Source organism: Dasypus novemcinctus, chromosome 2, assembly GCF_030445035.2.
Source record: "Dasypus novemcinctus isolate mDasNov1 chromosome 2, mDasNov1.1.hap2, whole genome shotgun sequence".
NCBI classification, from domain to species: Eukaryota; Metazoa; Chordata; class Mammalia; order Cingulata; family Dasypodidae; genus Dasypus; species Dasypus novemcinctus.
This window is the reverse complement of record NC_080674.1, coordinates 18,900,139-18,927,407: the sequence shown is the minus strand read 5'-3', so window position 1 is coordinate 18,927,407 and position 27,269 is coordinate 18,900,139.

Here is a 27,269-nt window from a genome sequence, read left to right as displayed (position 1 = left end):
TCTTATGGGAGTAAGATGGTATCTCATTGTAGTTTTGATTTGCATTTCCCTGATAGCTAGAGATTTGGAGCATTTTTTTCATGTGCTTTTTAGCCATTTGTATTTCTTCTTTGGAGAAGTGTCCTGTTTAAATCTTTGTCCCATTTTTTAAATGGGTTGTTTGTCTTTTTATTTTCAAGATATAAGAGTTCTTTATATATGCAGGTTATTAGTCTCCTATAGATATATGGTAACCAAATATTTTCTCCCATTGTGAAGGCTCTCTTTTCACTTTCTTGACAAACTCCTTTGAGGTGCAGAAGGCTTTAATTTTGAGGAAGTCCCGTTTATCTATTTGTTCTTTTAGAGCTCGTGCTTTTGGTGTGAAGTTCATGAAGCCATTTCCTATTACAAGGTCCTGTAGATGCACCCCTACACTGCTTTCCAAAGTCTTTATGGTCTTGGCTCTTTTATTTAGGTGTTTGATACATCTTGAGTTGATTTTTGTATAAGGTGTGAGATGGTAATCCTCTTTCATTCTTTTACATATGGATATCCAGTTCTCCAGGCCATTGTTGAATAGGCCATTGTTGAATAGGCCATTCTCTCCCAGTTGAGAGAGTTTGGTGGCTTTATCGAATATTATATGGCTATATATATGAGGTTCTATATCAGAACTCTCAATTCAGTTCCATTGGTCTGTGTGTCTCTCCTTGTGCCAATACTATGCTGTTTTCACTACTTTAGCTTTGTAGTATGTTTTGAAGTCAGGTAGTGTGATTCCTCCAATTTCATTTTTCTTTTTCTTTGGCTATTCGTGGTCTCTTTCCTTTCCAAATAAATTTCATATCTAGTTTTTCAAGTTCCTTAAAGAATGCTGTGTTGATCTTTATTGGGATTGCATTGAATGTGTGTAGATCAGTTTTGGTAGGACAGACACCTTAATAATATTTAGTCTTCCTATCCATGAACAGGGAATATTCTTCCATTTATTTAGGTCTTCTTTGATTTCCTTGAACAGTGTTGTGAAATTCTCTGTGTATAAGTTTTTACATCTTTAGTTAAATTTATTCCTAGGTATTTGATTTTTTTATTTACTATTGTAAATGTTATCTGTTTCTTGATTTCCTCCTGAGCTTGCTCATTATTGGTGTACAGAAATGCTACTGATTTTTGTGCATTGATCTTATAACCTGAGACTTTACTAAACTCATTTATGAGTTCTAGCAGCTTTGTTGTAGACCTCTCAGGGTTTTCTATGTACAGGATCATGTCATTTGCAAATAATGAAATTTTGACTTCTTCCTTTCCAATTTGAATGCCTTTTATATCTGGTTCTTGCCTCAGTGCTCTAGCAAGTACTTCTAAGACAATGTTAAATAGAAGAGGTGAGAGTGGGCATCTTTGTCTTGTTCCTGATCTTAGAGGGAAGGATTTTAGCATTTCACCATTGTAAATGATGTTGGCTGTGGGTTTTTCATATATACTCTTTATCATGTTCAGAAAATTTCCTTGTATTATGATCTTTTGCAGTGTTTTTATCAAGAAAGGGTGCTGTATTTTGTCAAATGCTTTTTCTGCATCTATAGATACAATCATGTGATTTTTTTCCTTCAATCTGTTTATGTGGTGTATTACATTGATTGATTTTCTTATGTTGAACCATCCTTGCATACCCAGAATGAATCCCACTTGGTCATGGTGTATAATTCATTTAATATATTGTTGAATATGGTTAGCAAGTGTTTTGTTGAGGATTTTTGCCTCTAGGTTCATTAGAGAAATTGGTCTGTAATTTTCCTTTCTTGTGGTGTCTTTGTTTGGCTTTGGTACTAGGGTAATGTTGGCATCATATAGTGAGTTAGGTAACGTTCCTTCTGTTTTGATTTTTTGGAAGAGTTTCAGCAGGATTGGTGTTAGTTCTTTCTGGAATGTTTTGTAGAATTCACCTGTGAAGCCATCTGGCCCTGGGCTTTTCTTAGTTGGGAAGTTTTTAATGACGGATTCTATTTCTTTACTTGTGATTGGTTTGTTGTGATAATCAATTTCTTCTTTCATCAATATAGGCTGCTTATGTGTTTCTAGAAATTTGTCCATTTCCTCTGAATTGTCATTTTTCTTGGACTATAGTTTTTCAAAGTATCCTCTTATAGTAGTCTTTATTTCTGGGGGGTCAGTGGTGATATCTCCTTTCTCATTTCTCATTTTGTGTATTTTCATCTTCTCTCTTTTTTTCTTTGTTAGTCTAACTAAGGGTTTGTCAATTTTATTGATCTTCTCAAAGAACCAGCTCTTGGTTTTGTTTATCTTTTCAAGGGCTTTCTTATTTTCTATTTCATTTAGTTCTGCTCTTATCTTTGTTATTTCTTTCTTTCTTCTTCCTGTGGGGTTACTTTGTTGTTTTTTTACTAATTCCTCCAAATGTGCTGTTAGTTCTTCAATTTTTTCTCTTTTTTCTTTTTTGATGTATGAATTTATGGCTATCAATTTCCTTCTCAGTACTGCTTTTGCTGCATCCCATAAGTTTTGGTATGTTGTGTTATCATTTTCATTAGTTTCAAGGTAGTTATTAATTTCTTTTGAGATTTCCTCTTTGACCCACTGTTTTTCTAAGAGTGTTATTTAATTTCCATAGCTTGGTGAGAAATCTGGCCCATTGGCCCTTGCAGATTTCTAGTTACACTCCACTGTGGCCAGAGATATTTTGTATGATTTTAATCTTTCTGAATTCATTGATCCTTTCTTTGTGGCCTAGCATATGGTCTATCTTGGAGAATGATCCATGTGCACTTGAGAAAGAAATGTATATCCTGCTGTATTCAGGTGTAATGATCTGTATATGTCTATTAGATCCAGCTCCTCTAATATACTGTTCAATTTTTTTTTTCTTTTTTGATTCTCTTTTCAGATGTTCTGTCCAAAGTTGATAGTGGTATATTAAAGTCTCCCGCTTCTCCGGCAAGATGGTGGCTGAGTGAGCTTGCCTTGCCGTCTCTCCTGGGAAGAGGCAGCTGGGCACCGCTGGAGGTTCTCCGGGACCAGGCTTTTTCAGGATTTTTTCAGGGCAGGAAGTGTCTGGACATCGATTTGGTGGGAAGGTCCTACAGGAAATACCTCACATTTGCTGGGTTTCCTCACCCTTCACTGCCTCATTTCTCTGTGAATAGATTTAGCCTATCTACACTATCCCCTTTCCCCTACAACTTGATATCCTCCACCATCTGCTATCTCGCCTATATTCCATCTCCCTTTCTTTGATCCACAAAGTGTCTAACTCTTAATTTCTAATACCTTTGTTTAGTTTTCCATCTGGTATTCGTCCCTGAAACTATTACCTTTCTTTTCTCTTTCCCTCTCTCACGAAAACAATAGCCTCTTAGTACGTACCACATTCCTCCCATATTCAGTCGTCTACCTCATTATAGGTACTTTCCTACTACTATAACTCTACACAATTTACATGATCTAAGCTCCATCATCCCAGAACTCATATTGTTGCTTTGTAAACATATATCACCAATACTACTTCACACTTTTTCCTTCCTTACACAATTGACTTTCCCCAGCACTAATACTTTCCTTTAAAGTGAGCTTAACTAGCAATAAGAAATTGGAATAAGAAGAACAAAGTGACAAAGAGAAGATATAACACTTACGCAAAAACAACAGCTAATTAATCTCCAAGACTAGACAAAGAAGCTAAGGAACTGATTAAACCCGTCAAGAAAAAATGTTGAAAAGACAGCAACAAAAATCTACAAACCAAACCAGTAATCAGGAAAACATGGCTGAATCCAATCAACAAACTGAAAATCAGGAAGGGGGGCAGGACTTCACACAAGCAATGAAAGATCTCAGAACATTTATCACCGACAAATTTGATGAAGTAATGAAAGAGGTTAACAGCGTGAAGACAACACTTGGAGGGGAAATTGCAGACATGCACAAAAAAATAACAGATATGATGGAAATGAACACCACAATTCAAGAAATCAAAAATACACTTGCAGCAAATATCAGCAGACTAGAAGAGGCAGAGCAGAGAATTAGTGATGTGGAAGACAGTGCATTGGAAATCAAACAGATAGTAGAAGTGGTCAATAAAAAGGTAGAAAAAATCCAGATAGGACTTAGGGACCTGAATGATAACGCAAAACACTCAAACATACGTATTATAGGCATTCCAGAAGGAGAAGAGAAGGGAAAGGGGTCAGAAGGAGTGTTGCAGGAAATAATGAATGAAAACTTCCCAAATCTACTGAAAGAGACAGATGTACATATCCAAGAAGCACAGCGCACTCCACTGGTCATAAACCCCAACAGGCCCACCCCAAGACATATACTTGTCAAATTATCCAATGCTCAAGACAAAGAAAAAATTCTAAAAGCAGCAAGAGAAAAGAAAACCATCACATACAAGGGAAACTCCATAAGATTAAGTGCTGATTTCTCATCTGAAACGATGGAGGCAAGAAGGCAGTGGTATGATATAGTCAAGGTACTAAAGGAAAAAAATTTCCAACCAAGAATACTCTATCCAGCTAAACTAGCATTCAAAAATGATGGAGAGTTCAAAATATTCACAGATAAACAGAAACTGAAAGAGTATATCAACAAGAAACCTCTCCTTCAAGAAATTCTTAAGGGAATTCTGCAGGAAGAAAGGAAAAAACAGGACAGTCAGAGATGGAGGAGAGTGTAAAAGCAACAAGAAAGACAAAAATAGAAGGGGAAAATAAAATAATACAAACAAAATATAACAAATCCAACCAAAATATGGCTACCATAAATAACTCTCTAAACGTTATAACACTGAATGTCAATGGATTAAACTCACCTATCAAAAGATTCAGACTGGGACACTGGATAAGGAAATACGACCCATCTATATGCTGCCTACAAGAGACACATCTTAGACCCAGAGACTCATGGAGGTTGAAAGTGAATGGCTGGAAAACAATCATACAAGCAAACAACAATCAAAAAAAGGCAGGAGTAGCTATATTAATATCAGACAAAATAGACTTGAAATGCGAAACAATTGTGAGAGACAAAGAAGGATACTATATTTTAGTGAAAGGGACAATTTGTCAAGAAGACCGAACAATCATAAATATTTATGCTCCTAACAAGGGCGCCTCTAAATATGTGAGGCAAACGCTGGAAAAACTAAGTGAAAGAATAGATGCATCTACAATTATAGTGGGGGATTTTAATACACCACTATCAACTCTGGACAGAACATCTCAAAAGAGAATCACTAAAGAAACAAAACATTTGAACAGTATATTAGAAGAGCTGGATCTAATAGAACTATATAGATCATTACACCCAAACACAGCAGGATATACATTTTTCTCAAGTGCACATGGAACATTCTCCAAGATTGACCATATGCTAGGCCACAAAGAAAGGCTTAATGAATTCAGAAAGATCGAAATCATACAAAACAATATCTCTGACCACAGTAGAGTCAAGCTGGAAATTTGGAAGGGACAGAGACCCAGACTTCACACGACAATTTGGAAATTAAACAGTACATTCTTAGAAAAACAGTGGGTCAAAGAGGAAATCTCAAAAGAAATCAATGACTACCTTGAAACAAATGATAATGATAACACAACATACCAAAATTTATGGGATGCAGCAAAAGCGGTACTGAGAGGGAAATTTATAGCCATAAATTCATATATCAAAAAAGAAGAAAGAGCAGAAATTGAAGAATTAACTGCACATTTGAAGGAATTAGAAAAACAACAACAAAGTAACCCAACAGGAAGAAGAAGGAAGGAAATAACAAAGATAAGAGCAGAACTAAATAAAATAGAAAATAAGAAAGCACTTGAAAAAATAAACATGACCAAGAGCTGGTTTTTTGAGAAGATCAACAAAATTGACAAACCTTTAGCAAGACAAACAAAGAAAAAAAAAGAAAAGATGCAAATACACAAAATAAGAAATGAGAAAGGTGATATCACCACTGACCACACAGAAATAAAGACTATCATAAGAGGATACTTTGAAAAACTATATTCCAACAAAAATGACAATTTAGAAGAAATGGACAAATTCCTAGAAATACATAAGCAGCCCATACTGACGAAAGAAGAAATTGATGATCTTAACAAACCAATCACAAGCAAAGAGATAGAATCAGTCATTAAAAATCTCCCAACTAAGAAGAGCCCAGGGCCAGACGGCTTCACAGGTGAATTCTACAAAACATTCCGGAAAGAACTAACACCAATCCTGTTGAAACTATTCCAAAAAATTGAAACAGAAGGAACACTGCCTAATTCCTTCTATGATGCCAACATTACCCTAGTACCAAAGCCAAACAAAGACACCACAAGAAAGGAAAATTACAGACCAATTTCTCTAATGAACCTAGACGCAAAAATACTTAACAAAATACTTGCTAATCGTATTCAACAACACATTAAATGAATTATACACCATGACCAAGTGGGATTTATCCCAGGTATGCAAGGATGGTTCAACATAAGAAAATCAATCAATGTAATACACCATATAAACAGATTGAGAGAAAAAAACCACATGATTATATCTATAGATGCAGAAAAGGCATTTGACAAAATACAGCACCCCTTCCTGATAAAAACACTCCAAAAGATCAGAATACAAGGAAACTTTTTGAACATGATAAAGAGTATATATGAAAAACCTAAAGCCAACATTGTTTACAATGGCAAAATCCTGAAATCCTTCCCTCTAAAATCAGGAACAAGACAAGGATGCCCATTGTCTCCGCTCCTATTTAACATTGTCTTGGAAGTACTGGCTCGAGCACTGAGACAAGAACCAGATATAAAAGGCATTCAAATTGGAAGGGAACAAGTCAAAATTTCATTATTTGCAGATGACATGATCCTATATATAGAAAACCCTGAGAGATCTACAACAAAGCTCCTAGAACTCATAAATGAGTTTAGCAAAGTCGCAGGTTATAAGATCAATGCGCAAAAATCAGTAGCATTTCTATACACCAATAATGAGCAAGATCAGGAGGAAATCAAGAAACAAATACCATTCACAATAGTAAATAAAAAAATCAAATACTTAGGAATAAATTTAACTAAAGAGGTAAAAAACTTATACATCGAGAACTATACAAGATTGTTCCAGGAAATCAAAGAAGACCTAAATAAATGGAAGAATATTCCCTGTTCATGGATAGGAAGACTGAATATTATTAAGATGTCTATCCTACCAAAACTGATCTACACATTCAATGCAATCCCAATAAAAATCAACACAGCCTTCTTTAAGGAACTAGAAAAACTAACTATGAAATTTATTTGGAATAAAAAGAGGCCCCGAATAGCCAAAGACATATTAAAAAAGAAAAACGAAATAGGAAGAATCACACTTCCTGACTTCAAAACATACTACAAAGCTACAGTAGTGAAAACAGCATGGTACTGGCATAAGGAGAGACACACAGACCAATGGAATCGAATTGAAAGTTCAGATATAGAACCTCATGTATATAGCCATATAATATTCGATAAAGCCACCAAACCCTCTCAACTGGGAGAGAATGGCCTATTCAACAAATGGTGCCTGGAGAACTGGATAGCCATATGTAGAAGAATGAAAGAGGATTATCATCTCACACCTTATACAAAGATCAACTCAAGATGGATCAAAGACCTAAATATAAGAGCCAAGACCATAAAGACCTTAGAAAGCAGTGTAGGGAAACATCTACAGGACCTTGTAATAGGAAATGGCTTCATGAATATCACACCAAAAGCACGAGCAGCAAAAGAACAAATAGATAAATGGGACTACCTCAAAATTAAAGCCTTCTGCAACTCAAAGGAGTTTGTCAAGAAAGTAAAAAGGGAACCCACACAATGGGAGAAAATATTTGGCAACCATATATCTGATAAGAGACTTATAACTTGCATATATAAAGAACTCATATATCTCGAAAACAAAAAGATAAACAACCCATTTAAAAAATGGGACAAAGATTTAAACAGACACTTCTCCAAAGAAGAAATACAAATGGCTAAAAAGCACATGAAAAAGTGCTCCAAATCCCTAGCTATCAGGGAAATGCAAATCAAAACTACAATGAGATACCATCTTACTCCCATAAGATTGGCAGCCATGAAAAAAACAGTAGAATACAAATGCTGGAGAGGATGTGAAGAAAGGGGAACACTCATCCATTGCTGGTGGGAATGCAGAAGGATCCAACCATTCTGGAGGACAGTTTGGCAGTTTCTCAAAAAATTATCCATAGATTTGCCATATGACCCAGCAATACCACTGCTGGGTATATACCCATCAGATCTGAAAACAAGGACACAAACCGATATATGTACACCAATGTTCATAGCAGCATTGTTCACCATCGCCAAAAGTTGGAATCAATCCAAAAGTCCATCAACAGATGAGTGGATCAATAAAATGTGGTATATACACACAATGGAATACTACTCAGCTGTAAGAACCAATACACTAGAATCGCACGTGATAACATGGATGAACCTTGAGAATCTTATGTTGAGTGAAGCAACCCAGGCATTGAAGGACAAATACTATATGACCTCAATGATATGAAATAAGTTAACTGCCTCAGAGAGCTAGAGTCTGGGAAAGTGGCTTACTGGAAAACGGGGGGTGGAGGAAGGATGTGAGTTAATCTCTGTAGGGGTGGAATCTGTGATGAGCTGGGGGTAAGTATGAGCACAAAGAAGGGACAAAATGGGGGCAAGGGGTTACCTTCGGGTGGGGTTTTCTGGGTTTGAGGGGGGCTGGGGATGGGAAGAGGGGTAATATGGTCCAAGAAATAGGTGGGAGGGTGGGGCAACATACAAACATGGGAGAGTGCCAGAAGTTCGTTGAGAACTAAATGTTGAGTAAAACGTATCAAAGTATAAGTAGGAGGGTTACCTGGTTAGGACGCTCAGGGGGTATGGTCTGATGCGGGACGGACTCCGGAGGGAATAGCTGAAGGCTCATTTTGCCAAGGTGGGTTCTACCATTGGGTGGGGTGGACCCATACCCTGGGGAAGACTAATGCCGTCGAATAGAGAGAACTGTATCTCTCGTGAGAAAGGACGGCTCCCAGGGCATTAGATTGGCAGGCGTTGTGGGCCCTAAGGGGAGGGGAAATTGATGTGCAATGGATGGAACAAAGGTAAATAAGGGGGCAAAAGAGGAGTTATGTGAGAGTACACGAGGATGAATATAAAACAGCTAATATTACACCAAAAACATATAGGGGACGACAGACTAATAATGAAAACCATAAGACAAAACATAGGATAACTAAAAAATTTAGAAAACTGTACAACCTAAAGTATGGACCACATAGTAAGCACAAATGTTACCTTGTTTGAAAACTATAGTTTTGGAATCTGTACATCAGTTTCAGGAAATATGATATGAATAAGTTAAAAGATTATTGCTGTGGAAGGGAAAAGGTTTTATGGTGGATCTGGGAAATACTGTATATTGTATATATGAATTTTGGTGATCTAAGACTCTTCTGAAGCTGACATTATGTTGGGATTCACTTTACGGGAAGTTTTGGATCACAGAGTGTTTCAACAATGGCAGTGGAGGAATACTGATATGGGATGTTATTGACAGGATATATATGGTTGACAGGGAGTTATACAGGGCATATGCCCAGGGTATATGGTAATGTCTATATATACTCATAGTGGAAACAATTAAAAACAACAGCTGGGGGGGTACTGGGCTCCTGGCCGGGGGGTCACTGTTGTGGGCCCTGGGAGAGCAGCGGCAATCCTCCAGGTGCAACGGCAAGAACCAGGAAGGAAGGAGGGCCCAACAGTGGGCTCTTGATACTAATGGCTACACTTTTGAGCCTATATACCTGCAATAAGAACAAGGCCTAGAGTAGCATTGTGCCTGGGGGTTTCCTCCTGATAGCCTTCATGTTACTCAAATGTGGCCACTCTCACAGCCAAACTCAGCGTGTAGATGTGATGCATTCCCCCCAGCGTGGGACACGACACCCGGGGATGAGCCTCCCTGGCACCGAGGGATCACTACCACATACCAGCTGAAGAAGCAACTAGAAAATGACCTTGAATTAAAGATTCAATGCGGAACAGCAGAATATACCTGTCTACATATAATAACATGACTTCGGGAAGCGGTTTGACCTAATGTAAGGGGGAAATGGAAAGGAGAAATGAGATTATAAGGCTGTGAGTCTCTAAAAAAGAGTCTGGAGGTTGTCAGAAGGAATACCCCTATGTACAACTGAACAGAGTCCAAGAGACAGATAAGGTAGATACAACCCCAGTTATTGGTTCTTTTGAGGGATAAAGAGACCCACGGGTTCTATGGTCATGGCAGAAGGGGTTCACTGCCATGACAGATGGCCCTTCTTTGGAGCTGGTGTTTCTGCGTGATGGAAATGGACTCAGAGGGGATCTCTTTTCACAAGACTTGCATGCTACTTTATTGGAATTGTAGTTGGTGCTGGGTTTAAGATATATGTAGGGGATTTGAATCTCTGGACTGATAATATGACACCCAGGCCCAGAGCCTCAACAGACTTCAGCTCCTACACTTTGACATATTGGACTTACTCCACTCAGCTAACATGGAGTTGAAGAAGGTCAACCACCACAACATGGAGCCTAGAGTGTCTACAACTAGAAGCGGGAAGAGTGCATCCAGTACCCATGTGGAATCTAAGCCCTCACTTGACATAGGTGTGCAATGGACACAATCAATCCAATGTCCACAGAGAAAATGTGGAATGGGTGTGGGAACAGTAGCCATGGGGGCTGCTGGGTGTGGGGAACGGGAGGAAGAGATGAGATGTGGAGGCGTTTTCGGGACGTAGAGTTGTCCTGGATAGTGCTTCACGGACAATTACGGGACACTGTAGATCCCCCCAGGGCCCACTGGATGGAACGTGAGAGAGTCTGGGCTATGACGTGGACCATTGACTATGGGGTGCAGTGATGCTCAGAGATGAACTTACCAGGTGCAATGGATGTATCACGATGATGGGAAAGAGTGTTGCTGTGGGGGGAGTGGGGGGCGGGGGCGGTGGGGTTGAATGGGACCTCATATATTTTTTTAATGTAATTTAAAAATAATAATAATAAATAAATATTAAAAAAATAAAATAAAATAAAGTCTCCCACCATTATTGTAGAGTAATCTATTCTTTCACTTAGTTTTTCCAGTGTTTGCCTCACGTATTTTGAGGTGCCCTTGTTAGGAGCATAAATATTTATGATTGTTCATTCTTCTTGGAAGATTATCCCTTGCACTAATATGTAGTATCCTTCTTTGTCTCTCACAATTGTTTTGCATTTAAAATCTATTTTGTCTGATATTAATATAGCTACTCCTGTCTTTTTTTTTTTTTTTTTCGGTTATTTTTTTGCCTGTAAGAATTTTTTCCAGCCATTCACTTTCAACCTCCATGAATCCCTGGTTCTAAGATTTTTTTTTTTTTTTTGTAGACAGCATATAGATGCATCATATTTCCTTATCTAATCTCCCAGTCTGAATCTTTTGACAGGTGAGATTAATCCATTGACATTCAGTGTTATTACTTTCAAGGAATTATTTATGTTAGCCATATTTTGTTTAGACTTGTGTTTGTCGTATTTTGTTTGCTTGTTTTTTCCTTCTCTTTTTGTCTTTTTTGTTGCTCTTACACTCTCCTCCAACTCTGCCTCTCCTGTTTTTTTCTTACTTCCTGCAGAACTCCCTTTAGTATTTCTTGAAGGGTAGGGTTTTTGTTGGCATACTCTTTTAATTTCTGTTTATCTGTGAATATTTTGAACTCTACATCATTTTTGAATGCTAGCTTAGCTGGGTAGAATATTCTTGGTTGGAAATTTTTTTCTTTTAGTACCTTGACTATATAATACCACTGCTTTCTTGTGTTTATGCTTTCAGATGAGAAATCAGCACTTAATCTTATGGAGCTTCCCTTGTATGTGATGGTTTTCTTTTCCCTTGCTGCTTTTAGAATTTTCTTTTTGTCTTGAGCATTGGATAATTTGACAAGTATATGTCTTTGGGTGAGCCTGTTTGGGATTTATGGTGTTTGGGGTGCGTTGTGCTTCCTGGACATGTACATCCATCTCTCTCAGTAGACTTGGGAAATTTTCACCATTATTTCCTCCAACACCCCTTCTCTCCCCTTTCCCTTCTCTTCTCCCTCTGGGATGCCTGTAATACATATGGTTGTGCGTTTTGCATTGTCTTCAGGTCCCTAAGTCACAGCTGGATTTTTTCTACCTTTTTATTGATCAGTTCTACTATCTGTTTGATTTCAGATGTACTGTCTTCCATGTCACTAATTCTCTCCTCTGCCTCTTCTAATCTGCTGCTATTTGCTGAGAGTGTATTTTTGATTTCTTGAACTGTGGTGGTCATCTCCACCATATCTGTTACCTTTTTGTGTATGTCTGCAATTTCCTCTCCAAGTGTTTTCTTCATTATGTTAATCTCTTCCTTTACTTCATTAAGTTGGTCTCTAATATATGTTTTGAGATCTTTAATTACTTGTATGATGTTTTGCCTCCCTTCCTTGTTTTTAGTTTGTTCATCGGATTCAGACATGTTTTCCTGATTATTGGTTTGGTTTGTAGTTTTTTGTTTCTGTCTGGTCATCATTTCATCTTGATGTGTTTAATCAGTTCTTTAGCTTCTTTGTTTAGCTTGGGGATTAATTAGTTGTTGTTTGTGCATAAGTGTTATGTCTTCTCTTTGTCACTTTGTTCTTCTTAGTCTATTTTCTTGTTGCTGGCTAAGTTCACTTTGAAGGAAAATATTAGGGCCAGGGAAAGCAAAATGAGTAAGAAAAGAAAATGTATAAGGTAGTATTGGTAATAAATGTTAACAGAGCAACAACATGAGATCTGGGAGAATGGATATTAGACTCATGTAAGTTGTGTAGAGTTGCAGCATTAAGTAGAGTACCTGTAATGAGACAGTCAACTGAATATGGGGAGGAATATAGTATGAATTAAAAAGTCAGTGTTTTCATGAGAGAGGGAAAGAGAAAAGAAAGACAATAATATCAAGAGTGGATAAAAGACAGAAAACAGAACAAAGATATTAGAAATTAAAATTCAGATAATTTGGGGGCCAAAGAAAGGGAGGTCGATTTTAAGAGAAACAGTAGATGATAGAGGATAGAAAGATGTGGGGGAAAGGGGATAGTGTAGGTGGCCAAAATCAATGCACAGAGAAAAGAGGAAATGGAGGATGAGGAAACAGCAAGTTTGAAGTGCTCCCTGCAGCACCTACTATATAAAGAAAAGAAAAGAAAAAAGAAGAAAAAGAGAGAAAAGAAAAAAAAAACAGAAGAGAAAAGGGGGGGGGCAAAGAAAAAGGAGGGGAAACAACCAAGGAAAAGAAAAAGAGAAAAAAACTAAATAATGTAAAAGGACTTTGGGGGATACAATGGGAGAAAAGACCAGGGGACAATGCAATATGAGCAACCAAGACAAAAAAAAAAAAAAAACCACAAATGCTGAGAGCTAGGGTAATTAAGGACCTCAGATGGACCTCAGGGCACGGTGGATTCAAGGATGGGAAGTCTGTGATATTGCAGACTCAAGGTATGTGAGTCTCTGGAGCATGGACCTCCAGGGTTTAGGGGAAACAGACCTGGGAATGACGCATCTTGTTAACAGGGGGCCTGGGAGCACCACAGCACAACACAGCCTTCAGGGATCCCCACAGCTGGGCACCAGCCCTAGGGGTAGGGGTACTGCCCACAACCTCTGACCTCCATGTCAGAAACACAAAATTCCACCTCTCACAAGAATCTCTTCTGTCACTGTCTCACCAAATCGACATCCAGACACTTCCTGCCCTGTAAGAAACAGCCTGCTCAGTGCCTGGGGACTCCTCAGCACAGCAAAGTCTTCAGGAATCACTGCCGGGCCACCAGCCCCAGGGGGAAGGGTCCCACTCACAACCCCGACCTCCATGAAAGAGACCCAAAATTCTCCCTCTTGCAAGAATCTCCTCTGTCACTGTCCCAGTAAATCAACGTCCAGACACCTCCTGCCCTGCAAGCACCCAAAACAGCCCGGTCCAACAGGACTCCAACCCTACTCAGCTGTTTCTTTGCAGAAGAGATTATGAGGTGCACTCACTCAGACGCCATCTTGCCCCGCCTCCCAGATTCCTTTTTATGTTACTATCAGCATGCATCAACAGCTGTTTCAATTCCTTTGGTTTTACTTCTTGCTGTTTGCTATATGGACCATCGTTAGGCTTTCTTCATTGAAATCCTGTTCTGATCACAAGTCCAGTGATCTTTGCCACTTTTAACAACTATCAATCAAGTGTCTGGTCAACAATTTTCATTTGTCAAAAGGAAACTCTCCTACCTGATTCCCACCATTTAACTGGTCTTTAATCTGAAATCCATGTGTCCTTCATCCTGAGTTTATTTTCCTCTATTGCAATCTATTTCCACCTGGGCTATGTATTTGCACATGGGAGTGTTAAAAAATTACTGAAGCTACAGTTCAAAGCCATAAGAGTCAGACCTCTGAAGACATTTTTTAAACTTCCTCATGTGATTCTGATTCACAGTGAGGAAAATAACCCAAGTGCACAGGATGGTGCTGGTGCTCTCTTCAGGAGTGGGAAAGGGAACTCCACTGAACTTTTAACTCTGGCTCCTCATGAATAAAGATAGCTGTGAAATTGTCCATTCTGCATGGACTTAACACACCTCTGGTTCTAGCCTCCACAATCTACTATCTCTTCATTTATTCATAAAGAATTGATCCTCAACTTGCAAACAAAAACCAAGCCCCTCATTCAAATATCACATATTCTGGGCCAGAAGTTTTGGAGCTATGATCTCTAAAGTATGGTGATACTTCTTAGAAAGATGAAGATAAAAACCATTCAGATATGGTACAAACTAGGCATTCAAATACAAACCCTTCCTCTGATACTGATATTTTCATATATTCCAAGGTATGGCCCACAGATGGACTGCCACTTTCCTGGGATGGTCTGCACTACCTATAGTGTCTAGATGTCTCTAGAACCCTCAGGAGCAATCCTGCTAGAGGCACAGTTTACTGTGGTGGTCAGTGAGCTCCTCCTGAAACTTGCATAAGCGTTACCTCTGGAATGACCTCCTGACTCACATAGAAATCTCTTAGCCATAGAAACTCATTTGTATTATTTCCTCCTTTTGGTGAAGGTCTTTTTCCAAAAGGATGGCTAGTTGGTGTTTGGTAATAATCCCTCAGTGCTGGAAGACTTATCCTCTGGAGTCATGTCCCATGCCCGGGGGGAAGGTGGTAAATTTATATGCTCAGTTTAGGTTAGAGAAAGGCCACATTTGAGCAACAAGGAGGCTTTCAGGAGCTAACCCTTAGGCAATATATATTACTAGGCTAAGGTTCAATTTCACAAGAACAAGGTTCATAAGTACAACCATCAATATCAATGGCCTGACATATCAGTCTGTCCTCCTTTGCAAGGCACTGCCCATGTACTCTAGAGATTCTTTCTGCTCTGTTAGAGAATGTAGCAGGACTCCAAAGGTGGGAATTCAATTTTCCATCAGTTATTCTCTGTGTCTTCATCCACCAAGACAACACCTCATGACCCCATGAACACTTTCACATTCCACAGTGCATGCCCCAGGTATACCCCTCCCTACATATCCCCACCACTGACACCCTAACAGAGATCTTCCCCTGCCATAGATACAACCCTTCTGAAACCAAAAAATACCCAAAAGCAAAGCAAAAAAAATTAGAAAATAAAATAAAAAATTTTAGTTTATTTCATTGTGCTTTTCATCACTGTAAGATCTATCACCTTTTATACATAGTAACAATTTCTTCCATATGTTCCCCCATTGTTTATGTATCAGAGTTAGACTCATTTATAATTTTACCACACATGGTTCTTTTGCCCCCTTTATTTAAAACTATAATTAGCACTATACCTGTTAAATATATATCCTAGAGACTGAAATCTTCTGGCTGTTCATATGCTGGTTGAGACCTGAATCTCAGCAGAATTGCACCCAGCACCTACTCCAGTTTATCAGACTCACCCAGGACAACCAACAAAAGGATGATGATGGACAACACCCATCCCAAAAATCAGAATCTACAACTGTAAAAAGACAGTTCCATCCATTTGCCCCGTGGGATCTACGATCCTCCTCAATCAGAAAAAGAGTGGACATCTGTAGTAGTCAGCCAAAGGGGTGCTGATGCAAAATACCAGAAATCTGCTGGGTGTTATAAAGGATATTTTTTGGGGGTAGGAGTTTACAGTTACCAGGCCATAAAGCATAAGTTACTTCCCTCATCAAAGTGTATTTCCATGTTGGAGCAAGATGGCTGCGGACATCTGTGAAGGGTCAGGTTTCCTGGGTTCCTCTGGGCTCAGCTTTTCTGTTGTCTCCACAAGGCCAGCTGTACACTATCAGGTGGAACAGCTCTGTCTCTCCCCCTGGGGTTTCTGCCGTGTCTAAGGAGCTGTCTCTATTCCTCTGTGTTCTTCTCCTGGCTCAGGTCCTCTCTTCCCAGGGCTTGCTTCTGCTTCCCCTGTAAGCTTACTTCTTGGGGTTCCAGTTTAAGGCTTCAGCATCAAACTCCAACATCAAAACTCCAACATTAAAATCCCTCAACTCTGTCCTTTGCCATGCCTTTTATCACCCTAATGACGTGGCCCAGTGAAAACCCTAATCATAACTTAATCATGCCTAAGTACAGACCAGATCACAAATATAATCCAATATCTATTTTTGGAATTCATAACCTTATCAAACTGCTACAGCATCACTATCCCCAAATCCTCAAGATTGAGGAATGAACAAACATAAGGGGGGGATGCAACTATCAACCGAAGTAGACTTATTTTTATTCCAGTAATAGAAGAACTTGTAACATTGGTATAAAGACAATTCATTGATATAAAGACAGTGCTCACCAAAGGTTCTGAGGGAAGGGAGAGGGAAAATATGTGTAACACAGGGCATTTTTGAGACATTAGAACTATCCTACATGATATTGCAATGATGATACAGGCCATTACACATTTTGGCAAAGCCAATAAAATCATGCAGTGCAAAATGTAATCCATAATCTAAACTACAGACAATCATTAGTAGCAATGCTTCAATACGTGTCCATCAATTTTAAGTAATATCCACACCAATGAAAGTTGTTGTTAATGGAAAGTGTAGAGGGGGAGGAAATGGGATATATGGGAATCTCCTATGTTTTCAAAGTTACATTTATGTAATCTAAAGCTCTTTTAAAAATAAAGGAAAAAAAATACAAATACTTGATTAAAGAAGGGGTAAAAGTACTAATGAATTAAAACTCAAATAATATACAAATTGATAAAGGGCCTTTAAATAAAGTAAGTGAAGTTAGAATGATGCCTGTAATTTGATGAAGGACATGATGCCATTTCAGGTAAATGACTTGACGGAAGAGTTTCATTAGCATAACTTTTAATAGATTTCATTATGAGAAATTAATATTTGACCCTTTGAAAGTACAAAAATGGCAGTAACTTTGTTACATGGTGTAACTTTGTTACAATGTTGCCATAATTTCTTATTAGTAGCTCATGAATATTTTATACTATTCATCATTTTAACTTATTTGATTTACTGAGAGTTATTCCTAATTTTATTTGTCAAAATCTTGTGAAAATCTCATTAGGGAATGGAGCTGAAAACACAGAGATGAAATGTTTATTCTAAAATTTAAATCATTAGTATGTGTGCAAATAATATATATTTGACTTAATAAATTTAAGGTTGTATTCCCCAGGGCTAACTCTCAGTTTATTTTTAATATAGGCTTGTGACATAGCCTTAGAGTATTTTAATATCACATTTTTCTAAGATTATGGGAATTTCCCATATCCATTTGCTATAATATCCCCAATTGTATCTCTAGGCAATAAGGAAAAAATGCTACTTCCTTTCGAGGTCAAAACTTTAACAAGAGCAAATGGCTTGAAGAGTAGATTCCAGTATTAATTTCAGCCTCCACTAACTCCTTGAACTCGTGCAGTGGACAACCTGCCCAAACATATATGGAGCACCTATCCATAGTGTTAGGTAATTGTTTAAATCAAAGATAATTTTCGTTTCCTAGCTCATTATAAGTTTCCATCTTTAATATCAATAGCAAAGCAGACATTGCAAGGCAAGAATAAACTTAGAAAACCAGTCAAAGATTACTCAAGTAGTCAATTACTTACTGTATAAAATTATGTTAAATAGCATTCAGAGAGTATCACAGTGGATTTAGCTGGTGGATTTTTGCATGTCAAATGCCCAAACAATATCTAGAATCCTGATTTTTTGATATGTGTTTGGAAGATAGACAGGTAGGACTTTATTTTCTACTTGGAATCTGCTTCAAATGAGACCCCTTTTATAACCTTTTTTAGGGCAGAATTAATTTACCATGAGAAGTTTCAAAATGAACTCATTTGGGGCCAATTAAGTGCACACATCTGTGAATGCAATTGAAGAGAAACCTGGCAAACAATTCTGAATGGAGATGATTCACAGTAATTCTGTGCGACTTGTACAAAATTTATCTGAGAAACAGGTAGAGAGATTTTGGTGCCACATACTTCATGACAATAACAAATAGACACAGTTTGCCACTTCCACGTTTTCTCCAAGAAAGGAAAAAAATAATTATATAAGCATTTAAGTGACTTACTTTACAGTAAGTAAAAAGAGAAAAACTAAACCACCCATTCCACTATAAAGCAAGGATTCATATCCACTATCTTGACTGTTGAAATGGACACTCTAATTTTGGAAAATTATTTTTTCAATTTTATTAAAAGCTATATATATTTTTTGAAACTATGAACACTTGCTTCCTGATATCCATGTTAATTCATGTTCTTAATGAAAGTTAATAAGCCAATATCTCATTCAGCTAACTGAGCTCTGAAAACATGAATAGCTTAAAAAGCTTTTTGCTATTTAAGGAAATGCTAAATATCCAAAGGTGCACACACAATTCCAGAAAATCATTTCAATTTTAATTATTGTATTTTATGTTTATAATATTATCAAAGACATTTATAACAGATAAACTTGCTTCTAATGCAAAACACCACAATCTTTAAGACCTGGAGGTGTTTCTATTTTTAAATTATCTTTTATGATAAATCACAGCATTTCAAGTTGATAAATAATATATAGCTTTACAATCAAAACGTGTAAGGGAAACACTGATTCAACTACTTTTGTGTTCTAATGTCTGATTTCTTAAGTCCTAGATTTTCTAGAAGAGTTACAACCCACCTACAAAGTTCTGTTTATAAACAAATGTATTGGCTTTGTTTTTTCCTGGAATTATCTCTTAAGGGACCAATTACCAGTGTAGAGAAAGGTTTAAATATGTAAGAAATGACTGGTGGGTTCTATCTGCAGGGTTGACATTGATCATGTCTAAGAGGCTACTTTAAATTTTTTCTCAAGCAAAACAGATTATTTGCATGTATATTTCTATATCAAGGTCTTTAAAGGAAGGAGAAAGCCTAAAATGACAATACTGTACAAACTAAAACAAATGTTTATAAAATTGAATCTAGAAAGAGGGAATCTAATCTCCACATATTATGTAAATAGAACTGAGATTTTCTTTTCCTTCATAAGAAGAAAACAGTTGACTCGCATGTTACGTTTTTATTCAAACTCTTAAGACCCAATTTAAGTTTTGCTTATAATAGATGAGTCTGTTTCAAGGGCTGGTTCTTTATAAAATAGATATATTAATAATTAGCCTAGTCACTAAGAGCAAAAGCTAGCTTTTAAGTTGTTTCACGGTTACTTTTCATATACATTTATGCATATAGTATTGTTAATATAGTAAGACAAACTTTAAATAAAGATTACTAAGAGAAGGGAAAAATTCAAGACCTGTTGAACAACAATTTAAAAATATACTAGTATATAAATTACTAAAACTGATTCAATAGAGAAAGAAAATGTTATAAGGCCAATAAATCATAGTAAAAAATTTTTTAATGTGTTTGGCCAGGAGAGTTAAAAAGTGAATCATATCAATCTATCTTGGAAGAGAATATTTAAATTGTTTATAATATTCCAATGCATAAAAAAGAGAGAATGCTTCAAAACCCACGTTACAGAATTTTGATATCAGAGTCCATATACTTAATATCAAAATCCAATAAAGTCCCCAGATAGCATTAAATCACACTTAAGAATAGAGATGAAAGATCCTTAAAAAAAAAAAGTAAAAACCAAGTGCATTATAAGATAAAAACTCTAGAGTAAAAAATATATATTCCAGAAGGGCAAAAATGGATGGAATGACATTAGAAAATCTGTCAATATAATTCATCACATCTCTAGATTTAATCACTTTAAATAATATTTAAATATATGATAAACAGCATTTGAAATTTAAAAGTATGTTTCTAATAAAAATTTTTGGAATACTATATGTAGAAAGATGTGTTTTTATTAAACAGGGTATTTATCTCCAACCTACAGCTGAGAATATAAAGATGAAACTATTACATTTCAAGCATTTTAGCAGTGGAACCTCTAAAAACTAAAATTTACCATGAAATCCACTCTTCTAAACCTAACACACACTGCTTTTTGGTAAAATGGGCAAAAGCGACACATGGAGCATGATAAACATCATTGCAGCCTGCCTCCCACCAGCCTTTTCCCACCCTCAGATGGCCTCAAGTGGTGAAAGGATAATCCTATTATCTGTTGATTCAGAAACATGGGCCTGAGCCACAAATTCATGGTAAGGAGGTAGATTCAGGAAGATGACTGTTGAGATCATCTGAGTAAAACATCCAAAAACAAAAGACAAAGCCATAGGAAAGAGCAACTTCCTTCTCCTTTGGGATATTACTCCCTGTGCTGTGAGGCCCTGATATCCTGCATCCATTATTCTCCATGTTGAAGATGAAGTCCATCCATAGTAAAGGCAAAGCAAAAAGCCATATCAGAACAACCCTGAAGCAGCCCTCAGCCTGGACCTCCGGTGGTATGAGCCAAGAAGTCAGTTTCATTGGATTTTCTCTTCCTTATGATCAAAAGCAGGTCCAGCAACTTTTAAGTAAAGAGCCAAATAGAAAAGATTTTCATAAGGTCTATGTTATAGTATACAACTCTGCTCCTGTATCAAGAAAGCAGCCCTAGGCAACACATCAACAATGTAAAATAGTTGACTAAGTTCTGATACATCTTTATTTACAATAACAGCTCATAGGATGCTAGCCTATTTTGTGTTCTGTAAGTTTTGTAGTTTTAATATTTGTATCAAGGTCTTTGATCCATTTTGATTTAATTTTTGAATATGTGTAGGTTTCAGCATGATTTTTTGAAAACACTTCCTTTCTCCACTCAATTGTCTTTACACCTTTGTCATAGATCCATTTGCCTGTGTTGGAGATTTGGACCAGAAGGATATCGGGAATGAAAGAAAGAGGAAAAGGAGAGTGAAAGAAAGAGAAAGAAAGAGAGCTGGGGTGAGGAGGTGTGCAACTAGAGACTCATCAGACAACTTTATTGTTTACAAGGGCTCTCTATATACTCCAGTCTACGTGACAACAAACAGCAACAAGCAATCTATGTGACAATTAGCAGCAGCATGCAGTTAACTATCAGTATTACTCATAGTCTAAAGAAGTAAAAAGAATTATGTTTTCTGTGACCATTATATGTGTATCTTAGGTGACAAAATAGTTTGCATAAACATAAGGAAAGATGTTAAAATAGCTGTCTCAAGAAGTATTATAGTGTTTTTCACATATGCTTGTCTGTATTATATGTTTTGATTATAATGAATATGTATCACAAAAAGTAAAGGTGTTTTTATTCCAGAAAAACATGAAAAAATGTCAGTACATCAAAAATATTATGAAAGCTAAGCAAATTCACCAAAATATTCAAAATGAACTAAAAAAGAAAAAATTAAATTCTACGCTATTCAAATATACTGGTCCACTTTATTTTCAAAGCCAGCAATGCTTTCTCTTAAATTCAAAGTAACAAAACTTTCATCTTAGATTCTTGCCAGGGTTCAACTTTAATAAAATACATTAACCATCAGTCATTGTTCAGTCCTAGCACTAACTCTTCAATGAAGGTTTTAAAACCGTGAAATAAAAAATATACAAGGAAAATTAACATGTGCTATTTGTGTCTTTTGAGTAGGTTTGCTCATGACTTTTAAATTTATAATTTAGTTCTAATAATACCTATGATGCTTATCGCCATTTATTCCCTCAAAAATGACTACTCAAGTACAAAAAAAGGACTCTACTTTTCAGTATAGAGGTAGCCTTTACAATTTTATATTCAAATGTGTATACTTTTCAAGCACAGGTGATTTCATTAGACTTGTTAATTGGGGTCAATCAAGATTGTCCTTAAGGAATACTAATGAAAACTGACCTGAGTTCTGTTTTTGCAAACTTCACCATTGCTCTAAGAAACTTGGCACTCTCATTCTTTGAGAACTATTTCTTTAAACAACATATTTGTTGAGCTTCATGTACATTAGTATTGCTTTCTAATGTTCCAGTTTGCATAGGACCAATACAGTGAAGGAAGTGGTTTTTTTCCTAATCATTCTATACCCTGCTCTTGGCATCTGCTTCAGGACTATATAACATTGGGTAATTATTTAAGTTAGGAGTAGTGGATATGGAGAACAATGTCAAAGACATAAAAGTGTTGATCCCTTTCACTTAAGAACTCAGCGGCATCCCATCTAGAATGGGTTTGATAGCTCACCTCTACATGGTCCTCAGGGCTTCCACTTCCTTCCAGCCCCCCACTTCGCCACTCCCAAGTCTGGTCCCTGTCCACAGGGTCTAAGAAGGCAGCTTCTACAGTCAAAGCAGCCAGAGGGCAGGAAGGCAAGAAGGAATGAAGGAATGGGGCAGAAAGTTCCCTTGATAGCCAAGGGATAATTCCCATGCCATCCCACTGACCATAATTCAATTACATGACCATACCAAGCTGTAAGGAAGACTGAAAAATGTAATTTTAAATGTTGGTGGTGTCTATATGCTTGAACAAAAATTTTATTCATTTGAAAGGAGAAGAGAATTAGTATTAGGGGCAATTATCATCCTGCCTCATTGAACCACTTTTCTTTCCAAGACTTATACTTCAGTAAACATTCTAATTTAAAATTTCAGTTTGTCTTGTTTCACTATTTCTCGTTTATTTCATTTCTGTGTGGTCTGACATGTATGCTTCCAAAATGGTCCTGTGTTCTAGAAACTTCTAGGGAGATTATTATTATTCAGCATCTTGAGTCCCACCCTAACCCTGTTGAATCAGAATTTTGCATTTTTAAAAGGTAACCTGAATGATTCTGAGAGGGGCTTACCTGGCAGTTGCATACAATAAACTCTACTCTGGACTCAGGTAGTTTGGCTGGGCTTCATAAACAAATTAAATAAGCTCATCACAATACTAAAGCATATAAAATCTTGCCTCACCATCTTTGCATCTGTAAATGAGGCCTAATTTGGCCCACAGAGTTACATTACTCCCTTCTATGTGGTAGTTTGAGTCTTTTGTGAACCCCAGGAAGGTCATGTACTTAGAGCTAATCCATCCCTATGGGTATAAACCTATCAGAGATGGAAGCTTTCTTTTGATTAGGTTACTTCGGTAGGACGTGACACAGGGTGGATCTTAATCCTCTTATGGGAGTCCTTTACAAATGGGATGAATACAGAGAAAGGGCACTACTACAGCCACAGAGGAACTCAGAGAGAAATTCCTGGAACCCAGAAGCTGACATGAATAGAACACCAAAATGGAAAGCCACAAAGCAGGAAGCTGTGGGCAACAGAGTCCAGAGAAGAAGGCAGAGACCACCAGATGCCACCACATGCCTTGCCATGTGACAAAGGAGTCTGTGATCACCAACAGCCAATCTTTGGGCAGAAAAGTCTCATCTGATAGAGCCTTTATTTGGACATTTTTATGGCCTCAGAACTGGAAGCTTTTAAGTTAATAAATCACCATTATAAAAGTCAAACCATTTCTGGGGAGCAGATGTAGCTCAAGTAATTGGACACCTGCCTCCCACATGGGAGGTACTAGGTTCAGGTCCTGGTGCCTCCTAAAGAAGGCAAGCAAACACCACAACCAGCAGACACCACAACAGGCAGACACTGCAACCAGCAGACAATGCAGACAATGCAACCAGCAGATCACACAACCAGTTGACAATGCAATCAGCATACAACACAACATGTAGGTGACACAATCTTCAGGGAATGGAAGCAGTTCAATCAGATGGGCCCTTGCCTACCACATGGGAGGTCCCAGGCTCAGTTCCTGGTGCCTCCTGAAGAAGATGAGCAGACAGACAAGGAAACCATCTCGGTGAGGGAGGGTAGGTAATTAAAAAAAAAAAGTCAAACCATGTCTGGTATATTGCTTCCAGCATCTTTCAGCAAACTAAAACCCTCTACCTATATGGCTTCCCACTCTTCCTCTTTCAACTAAATCAAACTTGAGTGAAGAAATATTCTATCAGTGTGAGTTTCTTCTCCTAAGACCTTTGTTTCTAAGACTTTTCTCTGGTTCTCTAGTTTTCCAGGGCTGACCTTTTACCAAGGTATCTCAAGCATTGGCCAGAACATGAGGAAACATTGAGCTGTACGCCCATGAAAACTTACCAGAAATGATGTCTGAAGGTCATGGTGAGGATGGGTAACACTTTGCTCACTCATTCCTCAACATCTAATGTCCTTAATTACATCATGGGTCTAGGTAATTTTCAGTATGACAGCTCCCAACCTAAGGAAATGCCATTAGAGTAAAGTCAACTGTTTATTATAAAGCAAGACTAAGTCATTCAGTGTAGCCTCTTCACTCTTGTTCTCCACTTGAAAGGTTCAAGCAAAAATGGGAACATTTTTCTGACGATTAAACAGACTTTCACTAAGCCATAATAATTCATTGCAAATAATTGAATCTCAGGATAAATAAATATACATAAAGAACAAATACCCTCTAATATAAAACTACCATGAGACAAAATAAATAATTTAGTAGATTTTTTTGTCCTTCCACTGAATGACTTCCCACCTTGTTCTTATATCCAAGTGAAAAACAGCTCAAGTTTATGTGAAATGGTTATTAAATTTTACCACCCTACTCCCCCCACTGAGTTATACCATCTCCTTGATTGAGGCAGCATTAAGAATTAAGAAAAAGGTTGAAAGTACATGTTTTAAATAGGTCAAGAAATAAATTTTCTTCATTTTATTCATACCCCATGTTGGGGTTTATTCAAAGCCCTTGGTGGTCCTCTTGCTACTTTATGATTACCAAAAAAATAGCAGCAGGGAATCATCTTCAGCACTCATTTATGTTCATTTGAATTTTTAAAATTGCACTGCTCAATGAATTGCTTCAGATCCCAAATACTTAGCTAAGCATAAGTACACTAACCTATTAAAATAAAGTTTTTAATATCTATTTAAATTTTAATTTATCAGTCATAAGAACTCATTTTGATTTAAACAACTCAACATTGATATTCTAACCTCTACTCAACACAGTGCAAATATTTTTTCTGTGTCTAATTTCTTTATGTCTCATATTCAGGTTTTCCTTCTTCCATTTCACATTGCTCTCTGATTTTAAAAAAATAACTATTAAAACAAAGTAAGAATCCCATTATCTCATAATCTGTAACAAATGTTCGACCAGGGTATGGAGTTGTATGGGAAATGTACACATCTGTATGATTGTTTTGCAAGTTCACAATATCTTTAAAAATATATTTTAAAATATATTTTTTAAAAAATAGTATGGATTGGGGGAAAAGTACACCAAATGTAAGATAAGGAATATAGCTGGTAATAATATTTTGATGATGTTCTTGCAACAATTGTTTGTAACAATTGTTTTACACCAATGCAAAGAGTTGGTGGAGGGGTGATATATGAGACCCCTGTGCGATGTTATGTATGTTTGTTTTGTAAGTTTGCCATCTTTACTGTACACTTATTGTTTGTGTGTGTTCATGTATGAATGATATACTTCAATAAAAATGTTTTAAAAAGTAAGAAAGTATAATCATACAGCCGAAAGTTGTAGGGAATGTGATAAAACCTGAATTTAAAAAAAAAATCGGTTGTGTAACAGAGAAGGACTCTGTGTTTCTTCGGAAAGTATAAAAGATGTGAGATCCAATAAGTTTAGGAAACACAAAATGCTGTGTTCTTTCTTTGGAGACTGTCAGTGGACATGAGCGGATGAGAGGTGATTTACTGACCAGGGCTTCAGAGGACTGACTAATAATGCTTTACCCTTAATAGGTCCATACACCTCCAAACACCTACTGACCGCCTAAGCTGAGGCAAATTGCTTCGCCTCTATAATACTCAGTTTCTTCATCCCAGTTCAGGGATTATAATAATACCTGCCTCATGATATTGTTGTGATGATCCTGTGCAGATCTTATTAAATGCCTGACCCAGAGCAAACAGTCAATCCTATTCGGTATCACCAATTATATTAAAGGCACTGAGATATCCTGCAATTTTAAAAAATATCTTTCCAGGGCTTCTTAACCATTTTTCTTCCACAGATCCCTTTGCCAATCAGGTGAAAACCATGGACCCCTGACTAAACCACACTACACTGTATATTATTTAGTAAATACATCACACTGACACATCCCCACAAGGATGATGTTTCTTTGAATTTCAATTCAAGCTCACAGAATCCTTCTTAAGAATCCCTGGTTTAAACCAATGTTTTCCATACTTAACATAATGTCTTTTTTGCATAGCATGTCTAATAACAAATAGAAGAACATGCTTTGGAATGTACTAGATTAACTTAAAATAACCTGGACATTTTGGAAATTCATTCAAAATAATGGCAACATACATATCCCCAAAATAAAATAATTTCATTATTTTTAACTCTTAACAGTTCCAGAAGATTAGTATACATTTTTTCTCTGAATATCATGTTTTAGAAGTATATCATCTTCAGAGGGAAATAAAAAATCACATTTATGTCTTCTAATCTGTATTTGGCATTTGAGCATCCAGACTATCTAGACAGCAGCATATGCAAACTTGATTGAATCCCACATATTTTTCTCTCTCCTTTTTTAAACCAAATGTCACATTTTTGAGCTATGAGTTTTTAAAAACATAGTCTGCATCTTCAAAAACACAAGTCTTCTTATCTAAGAAAGCTAATGTCTTCAATTAATCCC